This window comes from Oreochromis niloticus, linkage group LG15, assembly GCF_001858045.2.
Source record: "Oreochromis niloticus isolate F11D_XX linkage group LG15, O_niloticus_UMD_NMBU, whole genome shotgun sequence".
NCBI lineage: Eukaryota > Metazoa > Chordata > Actinopteri > Cichliformes > Cichlidae > Oreochromis > Oreochromis niloticus.
Genome location: NC_031980.2, coordinates 1863527 through 1878385, shown reverse-complemented (window position 1 = coordinate 1878385; position 14859 = coordinate 1863527). Strand labels below are relative to the sequence as shown.

The 14859-nt window shown below is 41.1% G+C and overlaps 1 non-coding gene across 1 annotated transcript; it reads right to left on the bottom strand.

Moving 5' to 3' along the window:
- Window positions 1–13054: 13054 nt before the first annotated feature.
- trnat-ugu (transfer RNA threonine (anticodon UGU)) lies at window positions 13055–13127 on the bottom strand. Its single transcript has one exon. It is a non-coding gene; the product is annotated as a tRNA-Thr (tRNA).
- Window positions 13128–14859: the final 1732 nt, after the last annotated feature.

The window sequence follows — 14859 nt, the reverse complement described above, 5'->3', positions numbered from 1 at the left end:
CCTCACTCAGCTCCTTTTGATCATTTAAAAGTGCCAAAGTTAACACGAGAGAAGGCGATCTCTGTAGCCAGACACTGGAGCCAAAACCATTTTCCAATCATCTTCGCCCTTAAAGGATGTTGTGCTGCTTATTGTATTATCATTAAGCACAGCTATGAGGCTTCATCTGTAACTCTTCTTGTCACGGCTGAGCAGCCGGTGGGTTTGTGGAGCGGACCAAAAGCGGACACAGGAGAGATGAACGGAGGTTTAAACAAAATCGAGCCTTTATAACGGCTGATACAAAAAAACCCCAGAAAGACAAGGCGAGGTGAAATAAGGGTGAAACTAAAGTAAAACCTAAACTGAGACTGAACTAACCTAAATATGAAAACCATGAGGTGAGACACAACATGAAAACTGAACAGGAGCATGTAAAACCTTGAAAGTGAAGTAACTTTAACCTGACATGAGCATGAACCTGAACAGTTGAAAGCCAAAACTCTGAGAAGTAAACAGACAGTGAGAAGAAGACAGAGGACTTAAATACACAGCAGGGTGATGAGAGAAGTGGAAACACCTGGAAACACAGCTGACACAAATGAACCCGACGCCACAGGGGAAGTAAAACTAAACACACTGAACATGGAGACACCAGACCTTTCACAATAAAACAGGAAACCTGGAGAGATGTAGACATGACAACACCAGCTGGACAACAGGATGTGGAACACACAGACATGAAACACATGACAGCCTGGGAACACAAGCAGACACACATGAGAACAGATAAGCCATATGGAAAAGATATAAATCTTATAAAGTTTGTATCTGTCTGGTGTGAAACTTGTATGAAAAGCATACAAGAGTGAAAACAAATATAAGATCCCTTGAAAAATTATATAAATGAAACTCGTATGTTTTGGATACTTACTAAAACAATTTATGAAAGTAATGAGAAAGTGGCCACTTTCATGAGTGAATCATATAAGCCTTATATGATTCACTATATGAAGTAGGCCACATCTGATGCAAGTCTTTTATAAGTTATTACTCTTTCTTTTCCATATGGGAAGGGAGTAAAACAAAGACAAGACAGACTTACACAGAAGACAGGAAAGACTCATAAATCAGACTAAAACAACTTCAGACAAACTAATAATAACACTACAACTTAACATTATCTCACAGGGAATCAAAAAATAGAAAATAACTCAACTACCCCCTTAACTAAGAATAACACACGAACCTAACATTATTTTAACATAAGAAATCAAAAATGCAAAATAAACTGAAAACGCTGGCCGTGACATCTCACACATTCATGGACAAACACGGTTTTTGTTTCCTGCAAATAAAATCAAAATTCTTTTGATTTCTTCATAATATGCAAGAAGATGATATTATCCTCAAGTGGACACTATATAAAACACTACATGTATCAAGTATGTACGTGTAGTGTGCATAATTGATAAATGCACATGTATATGTGTCATTGTAAAGTCATATTATGTATTGAAAAAATAAAAAGTGTGTTGTGTAGCTTTCTCCATGCCCTTTCCTGAGGTGCAACAAAACATGCTTCCTCCGAGGCCTATGTTATTGCGAAGTTTGTGGGTAATATAATATTTAAAAAAATGTCACATTTGGTATGTCCTTGACATGATTTTGACCACAATTAAATCTGCTGTTAGTGGTATCGACCTTCACACAGTTGGAACATGATACCTTGACAACGTTGTGGATGCTACACTGCGAACAAACAGGCAGATGCTACATATAAACATACTGCACTGGTGGGAGAGAAAAACTCAATGGAAACACAAGAAAGCTAAAACTAAAGAGCAGTTTAAGCAGAGTTTGCTTTTTGTCTTGCAAGTGGTGCAATCAGCTGGCAGAGTGTTTGTCCACGAGATGCGATCAGCATTATTTTACGTAAAAGCTGACTGAGCGGCTCACTCTAGACCCCCGACCTGACGAGGAAAAATTAAACACAGTTCAGCTTGTCGGGGCACCTGGCTCAAATGCACTCTCGTCTCCACGGTCCTCATTTATAAAGTGTCCTACAAACCCGAGCATCGTGACGACCCAGAGGATCCATTTCAGTGCAGCTAGCCAACAACGAACAGAAAGAGAGTGGACAGTCTTTCCTTGTTTTTTAACATAACGCTCGCTGCTGCCCTTTAAACAGCTTTGTTGTTTTAGTCATCTTGTATTCTACTGAGTTATTTTCTGTCTGCAGTTTGTTAACAAAACCTAATGCAGCAGCATTTCGGCAACTAATCGAGTGAGGTCATATTCAATACTTGGACAAGATGGTGCTGCACATGTTCTAAAAGCTGTAACTTTAAATGCACATTTTAAAAAAATCATTTTAAAGTGTTAAAGGAGGGGCAAGAGGTGTAGGTGGGGTGGCACACAGACCTCTTTAGTCACGCTGATAAAAATCCTAATATGTAAATGAAGTCAAAATACCCACAAAATACCCTCATTATCATCATTGCCTCTAAAACAATTTTTTAGGTATCATGAGACAAAAACAAACAAATACAGAAAAAATAACTGAAATTACTGAACAGGACTGATCTCACTTATCACTTTTTAGGAGACCTGAAATTCAAATCTCATAAAAGTGACGGCCATAACAGTTTGGGGGGGGGGTGTCAATTAGTTTGTGTCGTGAAATCCTAAATGGCCACTCACACAACTTTAATTTGTCTGTTGCTGTACTTGTTTTGCTTTTTATTTCTCAAAAAGTCAACAAAGGACATCTCGCCATCCAACATAGCCTCAAGACCACATGATCATAGAAGCTGTTGCCTTCATCTTACCCATCCAGCCAAACCCTACAACATCAGCTGGTTATTGACTAAAACTCATCAGAGCTTAAAACGTCTTATTTTATAGCAGTTTGAAGCTTAAGTGAAGTTCTGCTGCTGTATTTCATGTAGAAGAGGTCAGTGACTTGGACCTAAATAGTTTTGGTGTAGAAGACACGTGACCGGTCACAGAAGTGTTATTTCAGGCTATATTTTACCAACATCACGTTACGTCTTGGACTTTACTTATTGTTGAAGACTTTAGCAGAAAGCTAGCATTTTTTAAAACATCATATATGTACATATGTCATGGACAAATAAGGCTTAAAAGTTGCATTGTGGGAAATGTAAGATGCAGGTTTTTAAAAGCTATAGTCTATGAAGGGAAACCTAATATATCTCAGGCTCTCTTGTATTGACCGACTTTTTGCCCATTGCTCTCTGTGAAGGAGTGATGGCAGTCCTCTTTTTGTGTTTTAACTCCTGCTGAACAAAATGTTCTCATTTCACAGTCAAGCTTCAAAAGCAGAAACTCTGCTTTCATAAAGTAGCCAAAAAAAATGAAATGTATGCGTTTGGTTTGTGAAGGTGATCTTTTATCAAGTACACCCTGATGTCAGGAAAGTATTTAATAATTCAATTATTCTCCTGCAGATTTTATGCAACCTAATGCAAAGTGTGAATATGCTAAGTATGAATGGATCCTGTCTGATAAACAGCACCTGTTTAGCTGCTGAATCAGCCCACTACCAGCAGCCATTACTTCTCTAAACTAATTCCACAGCTGCAATCTGTTCTGACTGAATCACAAACTAACAGGTTGATGTTAAGTCTGCATGCATTCATCTCTCTACTCAGTCTTAAGAACTTATTATGAAAATTTCAATTTGTGGAGACAGTAATCGTGTGTATATAATACTTATGCTTCTGAAACCTGATATATTTCCTCATTATGGCTACTGATAAATTGATTATACTGTGTTAATAAAGTCTACTTGTATATGTCAAAGACTGGGCTGAATGCACAATCTCATTTTTTAAAGGGTGTCGGTAAACGTCAGGTTAGATTCTGGATGATGCCTGCGTGACATGTCTTTGACCGCCATGATGCAAATGTGACACGTAGTCCAAAGCATTAACATGCCTCACATCTGCATCGCTGACATGCAAGCTTGTGGAAAAGATGTTGACTGCAATAATAAATAATCCATGATTGCAGTTTACATCCACCCAGTAAAAAATAAATGTGCTCGGGCACGTACTCCAAAGCTGCCGTTTCAAACATGCAGAATGTCTTCAAACACATCGTGTTACATATTTAAATCTGTGGATTTTGTATTTTTGTTGTTTTAGCTCAGGACTACTTCATCAAGGATCTGAAATTTTTTGCACTCAGTTGAAGCTCTGACCTCTTTTCTGTGTGGAAGTGGAGGAACTGGCCCATGGATTCCTCCTTTGGGCTCTAAATTCACGATAGTATTATTTCTTATGTGATTTGCTTAAAAATCTTATGTAGATAGCACATAAATCAGATTGCAACCTTCTGCTGGTAAACCTTGAGGCCTGACTTGTATGTGGATGTTATTTTGACCACCCACCTAAGCAGTGCTGTAGACCAAGAGCAGCACTGGTATGTATCTGCTAGCAGAACAGGACTTGAATCACACGGCCTGTTTTCTCTAACCTATTTGAAAAGATACCGTTTCTTTCACTGGTGTAAATCAGAAACTCCACAGGGCTCTGCTAAGCTATTTGATAGTGTTTCCATCTGATAATACATGAGTCAGTGTGTGATAAAGACTAAGTACATCTCCCTCGTGACTTTCACTCTTATGTTGTTTCAATAGTAGCTCCAATGTCAGGTTCAGGTCTGTTTACTACTACAGTGGCAGAGCTAACCCAGGGGGTCAAATATGAACTTTAAAAATAGTCGCAGCTCCCACCTACTGGGACACCTCAGCGGACCGATACTTACATATAGCACCTTTCATTTCTAACTGAGCACTTTTTCACTACAAGCCACATTCACCCTTTCATACAGCTGTTTCATGATGTGCCTTTAAATGCTTTCTTAAGCCTTTTCTATCACCCACATAATCCTATGGATGCATGAGGAGAAATTTGCAGTTTAGTATCTCGGCCAAGGTTACGTAACCCGTTAAACCCTGAAACCCTGAAATAATAAATAATAATAACCTTCTCATGAAAAAAGCAGAATTACATATATGAGTTTTAATTTCTATCATACTTGGTGAATTTATTGCCTAAACACCTAAATTGTGCAGTTTATTTAGGTTTTTTCTGCAGAAAAAAATCACACAGATGATGTAAAAATCTCAAAAACTCATGTGTCGAGGTTAAACAGGAGGACTGGAGGAGCCGGGAATCAAACCACCAACCTTGTGATCATAGCAGACCTACCTCCTGAGCCACAGCTGCTACAGGTGCAGATGTTGCCTATCAGCTTTGCTTCGTGTGAAAATTTCATGTACAAATAAAGTGCTTGTAAAATTAAAATCACACAGTAAAGTTACCACAGAAGATAAACGACTTTGCTCTGACGTGTGCACGTGCACTTTTATTCAGACTCCTGTCTCTCTTCGTTGGCACCTTCTGTTTTGCACGTCATGCTGAAAGTCACTTTCAACAAATCTGTCAGCATGAATTTAATATTTTGTTACTTTTTTTGGACTTTAAGTTGAAACAAGTTTGCAATTGTTCCTTTAAAACTAGCTATTACAGACACATTTTCATTGGTGGGGTAGAAGGTCCAAGTTCTCCACTTTTGCTCTTCAGGGTCTCTCTGAACAAAATCCACGGGAGGTAAGAAAGGAGGAGCCAGACATATTTATAACCTTATTTGACACCTTCTGGTAGCATCCAGTGAGCTTTTTTGCCCCGGGCTTTGCCTCATGGGCTATATGCACATTACCCTCTACTGCCAGAGGTTGTTGGGGCCCTACTGGGACTGAGGATCTCCAGGCAGTGTTACAGTTAATATTCCGAGTAAGAAAGCACATCATGACATGTTGTTGTTTTCTGGCAGTTTTGAAAAACAAATATTTTATGTCCAGTCTTTGTGTTCAGTTAAATAACTTTTTATGTATTCATTTACTGTCGTTCGGGGTTGTTTTGTGACTGTTTTCCTGACTGCCGGTGTCAGACAGGTACGAGGTAGCTCATGTATCTCGACAGATGGTGTGGGTGCAGAAATATTAGCAAGCTTTCTTTGAGTAGGAAACAAGATACCCTGGAAGCAAGAACATCCACAATGATCATTTTTTCCAGAAATCAATCTGAAAACCACTGAACTGCATCAACCGGTTAGCTAATCGTGCTTTTATATGGAGATCCTCTTGCTCGGTAGCTACCACAATAAACACACCATGATTTGCATGTATAGATTTTCTCCCAGCACTGTGACGGTTATGTCTCATGTTCTTGTTGGGGGGAAAAAAGAAAAAGAAGACTATTCATAGCAGCCTCATGGTATTTGTCTATCACAAAGCTCTAGGGAGGCTGTTCACGGGCATTTAGGCTTTGGGGAGTTGGAAAAAGGGTCTCAAGTGAGGATGATGCATTGGATGAAAAACAAAAAAAGTGGCCATGTGCTTCAAAAGACAAAGAGGTCATTTACAGTGTATAATTAACAGCTACTTGACATTTGAAGATTCGAATCCAGCACTGCCACTTCATCCCTTACACCCACAGTCAGACACATCGAGGATTTATCTAATAACGCTCCCAGTTTGTGATGAATTATTTGCTGTCACACGAGAGACAGTTGTGGGTGAGTCATCTAATTTTGAGTTGTAATATTTTCCTCCCACCGGTTCTGATAAAACATTGAAACACCTATGTATGATAATAATATTAAAGCCCCACTTGTTGTCTCCAGTATGTGGCTACCTCGTAACTCAGTGTTCAGAACAATACCCCCCCAAAAAAGACATGACAGGCAGCAAGTAAATAAATAAATATCATCCAAGAATAAGTAAATCAACATTAAGGCGTTTGCCAGAAATCAATGCAGCACCCACTCGTCCCCTCATGAACCAATGAGCTTGTTGATGTGGAGTTCCTCGTGTCCTGCAGCCACCACAGTGCATCTGAAACACCCATTTGCATTTATGGATTTTCTGTGAGTGCCCTGTATCTGTGTGTGTCATGCTCTAACTTGGGGAAAATGGAATCTCTATTCATAGTCTTTATCCATTTCATCTCCACCTCGGTCTTTTCTGAGGGCCTTGGGAGTCGGTCTCCCTCACGCCGAAATGATTTCTATGTGCAGGCATCGCTCAGGGTGCTTTAAACGTGACTGTAAACCCTGTGATTTAATTTAATTTAGCGCTTTACGTTCGTACTTAAAGGGTTAAATTGAGTAGATTTGGAGTAAATTGACAGTGGGCCTAGATGTTTATAATATGCAAATAATATTATGCAAAATTATTATCAAGCAGTAGATGAAATGATTACAATACTTTGAATGAATTCTGCTGTTTACCTCAACACTTCCATTAACTCTGGTAGAATAAAACAGTGAGTTATATCTGATGATATAGAGGTGATGTTAGTTAAACAGATAAATCACTGACGTCTTTACACAAATCAAAGTATGAATAGTTAAAAATACTTTTTGGACTCACCTACTTTATTGTTAACGCAGCCATTCACACCGAAGGCGTCATTATGCAGGATGAATTTGTGGCTTTCATTTTAAAAAGTTAAAGTTCTGAGCACTTTATTGCTTATATAAATATTGAATAAATGTAAGATAGTGGAAAGCTGTAGGTAAGGACAACAACAGTATGGTTTCACTCAAGAGCTTGGGACTGAAGTTACGACGTTTGACCAAAAACAGAACTAACAGACGTTTACCTCACAAAATACAAGACAAGACAGCTCTGATCATACAGAGAATATTCCTTACTTCTCCTGTGGGTGAACACTTCTGAATTAAAAACAATAAATATTTACTCTAATTCCACAGGGAAGAAATTCTAGCTAGCAGAACCATCGGCTTTTTGTCTTGTAAAAGCAAAATATGAAAACACTCAACACTCAAAAAAGCCTCAGGCTATTAGAAGTAATCTTTAGCAATTATCATTTATCAGATTGTGTCACATCTAAACTTTGCATGGAATGAAGACAGCCAGTCAGAGGCAGAGCCCGGAAATGTGCACAATTACAGCAAAGGTTGGTCCTCGGCATCTTTATCCTGATGATGGTCGGCAGGTATAAAAAAAGAATATCAAACAACAATATTCCAGTGTGTAATGTGCCATATCGCAGCGCGTGTTTATGATCACCTAATCTGACCTAGTAGCTGCCACATCAGACTAAAACACCGCCTGGTCTCAACCTGACATTATCTGACTTACAGCTTCTGAAGTCGAGGATCTCAGTAAAGGCTCCCGCCCCTGACTGCCAACCAACCCACAACAACAAACCCGTACAGCCCCCCAGCATGGGATGGGTCCAACAGGGAACTCAGTCATTAGCCCATGGGACTGGGCTGGGGCTCCAGGCCTGGCTCCAGAGTGGGACCTTGATAACCCTGTCCTAGGCAGGGTGAACTTGTCCTTTGTCTACATAAGTGTACACAATGCTGCCCTGTGACCCGAACAGTGAAAAAAATGGACAGACTGATGGAAGGATGGTAAATGGCCTGTATTTGTATAGTGCTTTACTAGTCCCTAAGGACCCCAAAGCGCTTTACACGTTCAGTCACACACAGGTGATGGCAGCTACATTGTAGCCACATACATAATACAACAATAATACAACATAATACAATAATACAATACATAATACAACATTTATATACATTTTTACACCGACACCACATGCCTACATGTGCAGTTTTCAAACCAGCACTTAGTTTGTGTCATAGTTTGAGTCTTGAGCTTCTCCTACTGTTCCAGCAGCTTTCAAGAGTGAAAAACAAAAATTGCCTGATTATTGAGTAAACAGCGAGTTTATTTGAAACAGTTTTTAGGTCAGAAACATAGTGTTTAGAGCGCTCATGAAGGCAGGGAAACACGGCCCACGTTCATCCCGAATTTCTAGCTTTAAGACTGTGTTCAGAAATGGGGAAAAAAACGAGTTGAATTTTTCTCTTTCATGTCTCGTACACTGCTCCACCGCTCAGAGACACAACTCGGAGGTACATAGGAAGACTTTCCAAAGTGTCGTGTGAAAATATAGGACAGGTGTGTCTGTGCATGTCCGACTGAAAGAATCAGCAGTTTGACGGACGCGAGCTACGCGAACAGATGTGCTTTTTAACATGGAAGAAAAAAAAGCCATTTGCTGCTTGATGTAGGCCTATTGATGCATCACATGAGGTTTGATTTTGGCATGTGTGCACATTTGAAAAGTGTGGAAGAAGCTGTAATTTCATGCAATTATTCAGCACATGTGAGAGTCACTTGGCAGCATTAGGAAATGTGGAAGAAAGTGTCCTCAACCAAATTGGTGTCAAGGTATTAATTTGACTCTGCAGCACACTTTTACTCTGAAGTGCATTTGTGACGAATTGCAAAGTGCAGCATTTGGAATCCATCAATAATTTGCTACTATGGGTGCTTTTCTCTTTTGGGTTTAAAACCCTGCTCACATAAGGAAACTTGTCTATAAAGAGTGTGTGCAAGTGTTATAAAGTGGGGATGGGGTAGTTCTCGTCAATGCAAATCACTCCCCGCCTGCCATCTAACTCCAGCTGGCGTGATGCTCTGGCATATTGGCAAGTGAGGCGGGCGGGTCGATAAGGATTTTAACCGCATCTTAAAATGGGTAATGGTGGCCTTTATGTGTGTCATTGTCACTTACCCAAAAGTCACGGCTCCTAAGCGCCACCATCCATCACCTGCCTGCCTGCCACATGCCTCTTTCTGCCTAACTGATTCACTTAAGCTCTGTTTGTTTGTTTGCTCTCAAAGTCACTTTCATTTATGATCGAGCTGGGCATGGGTTACGATTGCTCGCAGTGCTTTACGGCACTGAAATAGACAGACAGGGGCGGGTAACTTGCTCCGAAATTGCTCACCCGCGCTAAAGGCTGTCATATTGGATATTACGCTTGTATGAAACTATTTTTGTACCCTTTCTTCCCAACAAAAAGGTGAAAAAAATGATGTTGTCTCTGAAGATAGCTTCTTCACTCTGACTCTTAAGCCTGCAGTGAATTTAAGCTAACAAGAAAGGCTTCAGCTGGAATGCTTTTATAAATAAAACAACTTTAACATGAACAACTCAGCTAAGGGAAATAAGATCTAAGAGTCATTCACAGTCACTCACTTTACTTCTCAGGGCAGTTTTTTTCCCTCTTACTTTCTTTCTTTTTTTTTTAAACCACAGACATTTAAGCATATTTTAATGATCTGTGCTGTGGAAGAACAAGGAGTTGAGTCTAAGCTAACACTGTAAGGATTGGGCTTTTGAAATGAATTCATGCTGTTGGTCCTTGATTAAAAAAATATGTTGCTGTTCAGGTACTTTGCCTTCTAGGTGAGACACAGCATGCATTGTCAGTGCCAAGTGGCTGCCCTTGAAATACTGCAGAGTGTGCTTCACCTTTTCAACAAAAGTTGCAAATATATGTGTTTTCACTGCATAATAGCTACAGGCTTTGGGAATGGGGATGATAACAACAAAAAATCAGATTTTAATTGACTCTTGCTACATCGTAACACATTTCCACACAGAATTTATGGCTACATCCATAACTAGTGTAAGGACTCTTTTACTTGTGTGTCGGCTTCGAGACTATTGGACAATCAGTTGTCATAAACTTGGCAGCGGTGCCAAGATGGGGTCACAAAACGTTAAAGTCCTCCTGGGTTTGATCCATCCATTCGTTTTCTTCCACTTACCCAATTCCCAGCTGCCTTCAGGCAAGAGTGTAGTCGCAGGGCCAAAACACAGAGGCAGACGACCATTCACACTCACCAATTAACAGCCCCCCCCCAACTCACAAGTTCTAATGCTACATACAGGCAGACAGATCTACCTATTTCTGTCAGCTGTTTAATCCAAAATAAAAGAAACATGACTGTCAGCACAAGTAAATTATAGTAAAGTAAGTAGTGAGTAAGTAAAGTAAATTATTTATACAAGTTAATAGTTGTTGGGAAGCCTTTATTGTACGTACGTCAACTTGATGATGTTTTTCCTCCCATCCCCGTCGATGACCGTTGACTAACTGCTAACACTGGGAAAAAAACTGATTTGTAAACGACAGCGTCTGAAATCGATATCAGAAAACCCCCATTAGATATATCGTGCAGTACTTTTATACAAGGGGTCAGTAGTGAAAATAAACATGTCTATATTTCTGAATATTTATAAAATTCGCAAAATGTTTACATGTATGTAAAAGAAGTTGGCACCGTGTATTCTAAGGGATGCACGCTGGGTCCAAAATGTTCCATTTGGTGCATTTTCTCATTATTTAAGTTTTTCCCCATAACGACGAGACTTGATGTCACCTGTACGATTAAGGTTCAAGGTTCTTTATTTGTCACGTGCATAGTTATACAAGTATAACACACAGTATAACACACACTGGTTTAGGGCCCGGATGGGTTGGGGATAGAAGCTCCTCTTGAGTCTCTCTGTCCTTGCCCGGATGATGCGGAACCTTCTACTGGATTGCAGAGGTTGGAACAGTTTGTTGCCAGGATGGGACGGGTCCTTCAGTATCTGCGCTGCTCTAGTCCGGCATCTCCTGGTGTAGGTGTCCTGAAGCGGGGGGAGAGCAATCCTGCAGCAGCGTTCTGCTGTACGAATCACTCTCTGAAGAGCTTTTTGGTCCTTAACACAGCTGTTCCCAAACCAGGATGTGATGTTCTGTGTGAGGATGCTCTCCACAGCGCCTGTATAGAAAATCCTGAGGATCTCTGGAGAGACCCTGAACTTCCTCAGTTGTCGTAGGTGATACAGGCGCTGCCTAGCCTTTTTGGTCTGGACCTGAATGTGGGCAGCCCATGTCAGGTCTGAGGAGATGTGGACACCGAGATACTTGAAGGACTGCACCCTCTCCACTGGAGCCCCATTGATGATAATGGGCTTGTAGTCTCTGTGCTGACTCCTTCTGAAGTCCACCACCAGCTCCTTTGTCTTGCCAATGTTCAGCTGGAGTTGGTTGTCCTGGCACCATGATGCCAGATTCTTCACTTCGTCCATGTAGGCCGCCTCATCGTTGTTGGAGATGGCGCCCAACACCACTGTGTCGTCAGCAAACTTCACAATGGTGTTGGAGCCGTGGGTGGCCACACAGTCTCTGAAGTGTAGAGGGAGTAGAGCAGTGGCGAGAGGACACACCCCTGTGGTGCTCCTGTGTTGATGGTGATGCTGTCGGAGACACACCTACCCACCCTCACCACCTGAGTTGTGCCAGTTAGGAAGTCCAACACCCATGCACACAGACAGCTGTTGAGTCCCAGATCCCTCAGCTTTGTGAACAGTCTGCTGGGCACTACTGTGTTAAACGCTGAACTGTAATCAACAAACAGCATTCTCGCATAGTTACCCTGTTTCTTGTCCACGTGGCTGAGGGTGGTGTGCAGGATGTGGGCGATGGCGTCCTCAGTGGATCTGTTGGGTCGGTAGGTGAACTGGAGCGGATCTGTGGTGTCTGGGATGGAAGAGGAGATGATGTTCTTCAGCAGCCTCTTGAACACCTTCATTACTACCGAGGTCAGCGCAACTGGCCTGTAATCGTTCAGGGATGAGGGTTTGCTGTTCTTGGGCACCGGGATGATGGTGGATCTTTTGAAGCATGTGGGGACCACAGACTTCGCCAGGGACTCGTTGAAGATGGAAGTGAACACACCTGCTAGCTGGTCAGCACAGCAGCGCAGCAGACGGCCGGTGATGCCGTCTGCTTCCTTGTGTTCACTCTCCTCAGTGCCGCTCGGACGTCATGCTCCGCGATACTGGTCACCGGTCTCTCGCTGATGACGCCACTGTCCTCGGTAGTCAGGCGGTAGATGGCATTAGCTGCCTGGCTAACCTTGAAACGGGCGTAGAACTGGTTCAACTCGTTGGTGAATGCAGAGTCGGTGTTGATCGGCGCAGTGTCCCTGCCTTTGTAGTCCGATTAATGAGAGATTTCGAGACCTCAGCATAGATCAATAAAGAAGTGGTTTGACATCAATCAGAAAAGCCTCTGGGTTTCTCCAGGAACATGGTGAGTAGACACTTCATTTTTTAGCACATCAGAATAAAATCATGCTAACGTGCTAACACATACAAGGCCCCAGTGAGGATCGAACTCACGACCCCTGGTTTACAAGACCAGTGCTCTAACCACTGAGCTACGGAGCCCACACCCTGAGGATGAGGTGAATCAAACACCTCTGTGAGAATAGGACCAATATGCACAGGTAAAACCTGCATAAGCAGAGACCACTGACGTCTGATGCACATCCAGTCACTGTGTTGGATAGTCAGGGCTGAAATATGACAGCAACCGCTCAGTTTCATAAAAGAGCTTCAAAGGTTGCTCATAGGAGGCCGCGTTCGAGGATATCCAACAGTGAACAGCAACTTGACATTTTGAACACTTATTCTGTCAATTTGTCATTTTTAACCTCAGATTTGACATTTGTCAAAACAGAAAATATGTGATTTGCACCATTAACTAAAATGTTCTTACAATGAACCTTTAAATATTTTTCAGTTACATTTATATAATTTCTGCCTTTTTTTTGTGTGTTTTGTAAAGTATTTAATATTTTGTAATGTTGTTGAGTTCTAAGGCTTCATCATTGTTTTTATAATTACTATCAATATAAAATGTAGAACAGTCACAAATAGTCAGCAAAACGCAATAAATAAAACAGTTTGTTTGTTTTAACCTTATAGCTCATTATTAGCCTAGCATCGTCCTGTCAAATAGACATGTAGCATTAGCAGGCTAGCAAAAAGAACTGGTTGGATCCTTAGACTTCTTGTTTCACTAAGTGAGCAGAAATGAGCAACCATGTGAAGTTGATGAGGCAGCTGGGAAATCCAAAAAAACCCAAATAAATGAAAATGCAGGGCTACAAAGCGATATATAAAATATTGCTGTAGAGACAAAACAGAGGTCCCTGCTTTCCCTTTCAGCTTTGTTCAGAGAAAATACAAAAGACAAATTGTTAAATTGTTCCAGTAAAAACTTTGCATGTTAGCTGTGTGCAGGATTCAGTGTCCTACATATGCACACAGCTACTGTGACTATGGCTCACTGAAGTACTTGATTGTGTACTTCTGTACCGTCACGTATACAGTGATCCGTGCATTATATAAAGTACAGTGAAAGAATCCACAGGTTGCTTTGCAAATCTTCATGGTTTGGTTAACGAGGTGTCACTCTGTGATTCCTGACGGAGAGAGAAGAGAGCAGCCTGTTGGAGGGTGATGGATGCTTACCACGGCAACCCCACTGAGGAGCTGTAACCAAACCACGGTGGAAAAAAAATTTTAATAGTAGCATTTTAATGCTACTATTAATGCTACCATCACGAGAAAATAAAAGAGAGTGTAGCTCACGCAGGAGTCAAACTGATGTATATGATTTTGGGCCTCATAAACAGGCTTTAGCCAGGCCTTCCTATTAAATGTGTTACACCAGTCTGGCTCATGACTCACTGTCATTATTCTTACTGGATATCATAAAAAGTCTTGAAGTAAAGCATTATTCAGAGGTCATTATTAGCAAACACATGTTGGGCAGCTGTGCAAATGCGTGTCATTCAGGACAGAAAGGGCTCCATTACAAAAAGTTAGCATGAAATATACTTCATTAAAGCTTCATTCCCAGTGTACCAGAAGGAAGTTGGCAGAGCTGTTTCATCTTCATGTATATTTACAAAGCTTTGGCAAGCTTCCCACTCATTTTAGTGGCTAGCTGGCAAATATGTTGAGTTGCCCTGAGCAACTGTGAGAAGCTCAAGAGAATGGATGGCAGACTTTAGTCGGGAAGAAATGCTCGTTAAGCCAAACTATGTTGTCATGGTTAATTAAATACCCACTCATTTTTGAAGTTTGTTTTTCCTTGCGGCTCGACCCTTCC